Source organism: Bufo gargarizans, chromosome 4, assembly GCF_014858855.1.
Source record: "Bufo gargarizans isolate SCDJY-AF-19 chromosome 4, ASM1485885v1, whole genome shotgun sequence".
In the NCBI taxonomy this organism is placed as follows: Eukaryota; Metazoa; Chordata; class Amphibia; order Anura; family Bufonidae; genus Bufo; species Bufo gargarizans.
This window is the reverse complement of record NC_058083.1, coordinates 363,309,117-363,315,116: the sequence shown is the minus strand read 5'-3', so window position 1 is coordinate 363,315,116 and position 6,000 is coordinate 363,309,117. Positions and strand designations below refer to the sequence as shown.

General features: G+C 52.9%; 1 protein-coding gene across 2 annotated transcripts in view; it reads left to right on the top strand.

Annotated features, from left to right (window-relative positions):
* The first annotated feature begins 3,362 nt into the window (after positions 1–3,362).
* Positions 3,363–6,000, top strand: part of AHCTF1 (AT-hook containing transcription factor 1) — a 253,355-nt gene continuing 250,717 nt past the window's right edge. For both annotated transcript variants that reach the window (XM_044290344.1, XM_044290343.1), the window contains exon 1: positions 3,363–3,501. The gene's annotated coding sequence lies outside the window, so the exon portion shown is untranslated. The remainder of the gene's footprint in view (positions 3,502–6,000) is intronic.

Below are 6,000 nucleotides of genomic sequence, written 5' to 3'. Positions count from 1 at the left end.
ACTATGCTTAGACCCTGAAGCCTTAGAGTGGCCACCACGGACACCACCACCTTCGTAAAAGTGTGTGGGGCTGAGGAAATCCTAAACAGGAGGGCCACAAACTGGAAATGTTTTAAGACCCCCCCCGATCCGTACCACGATCCTTAAGAATCTTCTGGACCCAGGGTGGATGGGAATATGGAGATAAGCATCCTTGAGGTCCAAGGTTGCCAGTAAATCCCCCGGCACAAGAAGATTGGTCACTGACTGGATAGTTTCCATACGGAATTTATTTTGTTTGATAAAACGATTGAAGTACCTCAGATCTATAATCATCCTCCATCCTCCGGTATTCTTGGGTACCAGAAACATTGGGGAATAGATACCTGCTCCCCTCTCTTGGGGGGGGGGGGGAACCTCCTCTAGAGCCCCCTTCTGAAGATATTCTAGAACATAGCTCTCTAGAACTCTTTGCTTGCTGCAGGGAAGTAACCTTGTCTGGACGAACTTGTCCACGGGCGGACTGCTCAAATCCACAAGGTAACCTTGAGAAATGATGCGAAGGACCCATTGGTCCTGGATATGATCCTGCTAAAAATCTAGAAAATGTAGTAGGCGCCCGCCTACGGGAATGTGGGGAGCAGGGAGCATTGGACATCCAGTCAGACCGGCTAAATACCAAGAGCCTCGAGGAGGCCCGCAATCAGAGCGACGAGGACTTCTTGGGGGGTCTAGAGCCCCTAGAGGCTTTTCCTACTCGACGGGAACCCCAATCTTTCTGGGTTCTAGGTTAAGGTTACGGCCTGGAACCATACCTCTTGCCCCGACCACGAAAGGAATACTGGGGAAGGGACTTGCCCTTCTTGTCCGACAGCCCCTTCATTATCTGGTCTAGCTCTGCTCCAAAATGTTTGCCAGGTTCATAAGCCATAGCGCACAGGTTATGCTTAGAGGTAGTATCATCCTTCCAAGGCTTCAACCAGAGCAGACGCCTGCCCGCGGTTGAAAGCGCCATGGACTTGGACACCAACTTCAATTGTTGTGGAGCAGCATCACACAAGAAGTCGATGGCTAAACTGGCCGTCTTACAGGAGGCCAAGATGTCATCCCTGGAAACCCCCTGGTCCAGGTCAGATTGTATCTGGACGAACCTTAATCTAAGGAAATTCGCCACTTCTGCTTACGCAATAGCGACTGAGGCAGAGGCAGACGCCGAAGAATAAACCCGCCTAAGGGCGCCTTCCGCCTTCCGATCCATCGGATGTTGGAGGCTTGATCCGTCGTCCGATGGGATTAAAGTCCTCCTTGATAGTTTGGAAATAGCCATGTCCACCTTTCGGACAGGCCCCCAGGATGATACCTGATCCTCCTTTACAAGAAAAACCGCCTTGAATCTCTTGGTCAATACGGGACCCTTCTCCGTTTTTTTTCCATTCAGTCTTCATTACTGAAAGTAGAGAACTATCCGCTTTAAAGGTCCTGGGCCCCTTAGAGGCAGAAGATGAGGCTTCCACCGGATCAACATCCTGGTCCCCCGACCGGATGGATCTTAGCAGCCGCTGGGCTTTTTCAGGAGGGAAAAAATAAGCAAAGCCATCCTCGTCCTCAGAGGAGGAAGAGGCCGATCCTTCTCTTACATCCTGAGCCCCCGATACTTCCATCGCCCGATGAGGAGAGGAAGGACGTCGGCGTTTGGAGACAAAGGCGTGCTTCAATTCCTCTATAGAAGCGTTCATTTGACTAAGGTTGGTTTCCATGTAGCCCTTAACCCAGTTGACGACGTCATGGACCGTCGGTTCCTGCTGGGGGAGTGCTTTGGCCCTACAGGGAGGGCATCTGGAAAAAGCGTAGCTGTCTTCCAGCACAATCTGGCAATCATGGCACTGCAGATGAAGCCTCTTGCCAAAACTTTTTCTGGTGGGCTCCCAGTCACCGTCTCTGATAGAAGACATGGCTGCAATACAAGAGAAGGGAATAAACCGTAAAATTCTGAGGAAAAAAGGACAATTAACAGCAAGCTTCAGGATCTTTACCCAGAAGATCCTAAGGTTTGAATTGCAAATCGGAACACACAACTTGCAAGAAAGCAGAACTTGCAAGTAATCACAAAAGTCTCAAGGTTAAACAGATACAATCTGCACTCCAGGAAACTGAGCTTGGCGCAACACCAGCTTTAAATAGCCTTGTTTGCTGCCAAACAAACCAAGCTCTGCCCCGGAAGGGGCGGGGTTAACCTTATAATAAAACCTAAATAAATTTGCCCTACACAGGCCCCTATAGGAGAAAAATTGTAGGGCAACTTGCCCCAAAGCTAAAGAATAAAAAAAATGCCCCGCATAAATCAAATGGGAAGACAGTTTAGGCTCCTTTCACACTAGCTTTCGTCGGTCCGCTCGTGAGCTCCGTTTGAAGGAGCTCACGAGCGGACCCGAACGCCTCCGTCCAGCCCTGATGCAGTTTGAATGGAGCGGATCCGCTTAGACTGCATCAGTGCTTGCAGCGTTCAGCTGTCCGCCTGGCCGTGCGGATCCGTTCAGACTTACAATGTAAGTCAATGGGAACGGATCCGCTTGAAGAGGTCACCATATGGCTCAATCTTCAAGCGGATCCGTCCCCCATTGACTTTACATTGAAAGTCTGAACGGATCCGCTCAGGCATCTTGCGCACTTAGAAATTTTTCTAAAGTTATTAATGCAGACGGATCCGTACTGAACGGAGCCTCCGTCTGCATTAATATGATCGGATCCGTTCAGAACGGATCCGATCAAGCGCAAGTGCGAAAGTAGCCTTAAACGCGGCCTGCTATCGGCAGGGTGGAGGAGGGAAGTTGTCACATGACATCACTTCCCCAAGATGGTGGCGCCCAGCAGAACATGTGGACATCGCTACAGCCGCATGGGGAAGAGCCGACGCCGGAGCACACAAAGTGGTGAGTGCCCGACCTACGGCCCCATCATAGACAGGATTCGAGTCAAAACAATCCGACCCGGCCATCTGCAACAACCTCAGGGAACCACCCATTCTAACTGTCCAATGGATAGAAAAAAAACACAAGGGCCTGGGGGTCACGCCCCCTCTTTATTGGGGGAGTGTGTGTGTATGTGTTAATTTCATTAAAACTTCCACCTGTCCTAACCAGTTCACAGGGGCAGAGTACCCCATCTGTGCCACTGGTTAGGACGTAAGGGAACCTACAAGTTTGCGCCATTACTGTGATTTGAGAGACGTGAGTTACGGGACCACGCACTGTCTGATCATTACTATACAACACGCCCCTCAAACCAAATGAGCCAATCAAGGAACCGTTTGGAAACCACGCCTCGTTCTTCCATCATCACGCACGGCTGTACCCAGAAACTTTGCATGACGTCGTGACGTAAAACAGAGGAACAGGAAGAGGCGGGGCTTTTCAAACAGAGATGGTGGCCGTGATGATCCCGTGTGTGTAACAGGCCTGCTAGCAGTGTGACATTGGTGTTAGAGGCCCCGTGCGCTGCGGCTGCTGCTAGATGGTCTTCTCGGTGAGCATCCAGTCTGTAGAGAGTGTCACCTGGAGAAGCGGAGCTGACGTCACATGTGGCTGCTGCCATGCACGGTGCCAGGGTGCTGTGACTGGACTTTGAGGGTAGCTTTCTAGGCAGAAGGCGCCGCATACCTGAGAGAGATCCTCGCATATCTATACCCCTCAGTGGAAGCCCCCCAGTAACCGAGGCTAGAGCAGTGTAATCAGACTGGAGACCCCATTACAAGGGATGGGGGGGGGGGGGGGTCAGGTGATCATCCTGCTGTTGACTTTCCAGATCACCAGCAGAACTCGGGCTCCATTTATTGCAGCCTGTATGTTGTCAGTACAATGTGGACACGGGTTATCAGGCGCTTTGGGCATGGTGTTGACAGACTATAGGCTGCTGACTTGTAGGGTAACTGGAGAATCTGAGCTCTGCCTGGTAGCCACAAAGTGCAGTTTGCATAAGGGGGTGCCCTTTACATAAGGCGGTGTTTTTAAAGGCTATCTACAGCTTTGGATGCATTTGTGCTATACAGAAATCATTGTAATTTGTCTGCATGTATTCTCATACCCATTAAGTGTGATATTTGTCAGATGAGCTCTGTGATGCTAAAGGGGATGTGGCCATTATTTACCTAGCAGTTAACTCACCGCTCTGGTTCCCCTGGCCATCCTCTATTGGCCCAGATGTAGCAGTAAGGTTACGTTGACAATGCATGACAGCTACAGCCAGTCACTGGTGATTGGCGACGCTGATTGGAGTAATAGCTGTACCTTGGAGAGACAGTGATTGGACGGAATTATCCTATCCGCCGGAACCGAGGATTTAAAGCTTGATCCTCGCCCCCACACGCAATACCTGCATGTCATCCCCTGAAGACGCCCACCCACTCCAGTGCTGCTGCTCTGATCGATCCTACTTCAGCAGTCATGACATCATCTTGGCTGCAGTGATTATACGCCCTTATACCACCCATTGCTGCTGTGTCCATGGAATGAATAGGTGTGGGCCCCATTTCAAGAACAGGGTTCCTTTTGTGAAAGGAGTGAACACCGCACATGCAGCTTTCTCCATTCACTTATGGGACTTCCAAGATAGCGGAGTCAGTGCCAGCTCGGTGGTTTCATATACATAACTAACCTTATAGCATATTCCCTGCATGTAACGCGTGAATTTGTTCTGTTAAATTTACATCCCTTGGCTGTTTCCCTGAATAGGGTTCTGTTATAAGGGATGCCCCATTTTAGGAGGGTGAGACAGTAGGCAGCATGGGAGCTCTCCAGTGTAGTGAGTCTGACACATTCACTCTTCCACTTCTTGTACCAGCCTGCACACACAAAATATTGGAAGTGCACATACATTGTATGCAGAGTACACCTGCTTTACGGCAACTGCAATGTATGGGACTTAAAGGGCTGTTCCACAATATAGATCATAAGGCCCCACCCCTGAGACCCACACTTTTTAAAATTTTAATCCAGTTGGGAGTATATTGATGTCATGTGAAACAGTATGGTATCATATGTGCGGTATACTTTCTGTGCATAACGACTATTGTAATATGTACCGGTAACTTAAAAGGGTTTTCCAATATTTTTTCAGATAGATCGTCACCTGATTGGTGGGGGTCCAACATCCGGGACCCTGCCAATTAGGGCTGCACGATATGGGAATTTTGTGCGATTGCGATTAGGGCCCTAAAAATTGCGATAACGATATGCGATGCAATATTTTAAAGGAATTGTGCTAGAGGTCTAGCACAATTGGATTTTCCCATATGATCCGCTGACGCGGCTGGGTATGACATAGTTGCGGGGGGTCTGTGGCGGACGCTGTGGTGCGGGGGGGGGGTCTGTGGCGGATGCTGTGGTGCGGGGGGGGGGTCTGTGGCGGACGCTGTGGTGCGGGGGGGGTCTGTGGCGGACGCTGTGGTGCGGGGGGGGGTCTGTGGCGGACGCTGTGGTGCGGGGGGGGGTCTGTGGCGGACGCTGTGTGGCGGGGGGGGGGGGTCTGTGGCGGACGCTGTGGTGCGGGGGGGGGGGTCTGTGGCGGACGCTGTGGTGCGGGGGGGGGGGGTCTGTGGCGGACGCTGTGGGGGGGGGGGGGGTCTGTGGCGGACGCTGTGGTGCGGGGGGGGGGGGTCTGTGGCGGACGCTGTGGTGCGGGGGGGGGGGGTCTGTGGCGGACGCTGTGGTGCGGGGGGGGGGTCTGTGGCGGACGCTGTGGTGCGGTGGGGGGTCTGTGGAGGCAGCTGTGGTGCGGGGGGGGGGGGTCTGTGTGCGGCGGACGCTGTGGTGCGGGGGGGGGGTCTGTGGCGGACGCTGTGGTGCGGGGGGGGGGTCTGTGGCGGACGCTGTGGTGCGGGGGGGGGGGGTCTGTGGAGGACGCTGTGGTGCGGGGGGGGGGGGTCTGTGGAGGACGCTGTGGTGCGGGGGGGGGGGGTCTGTGGAGGACGCTGTGGTGCGGGGAGGGGTCTGTGGAGGGCGCTGTGGTGCGGGGGGGGGGGGGGTC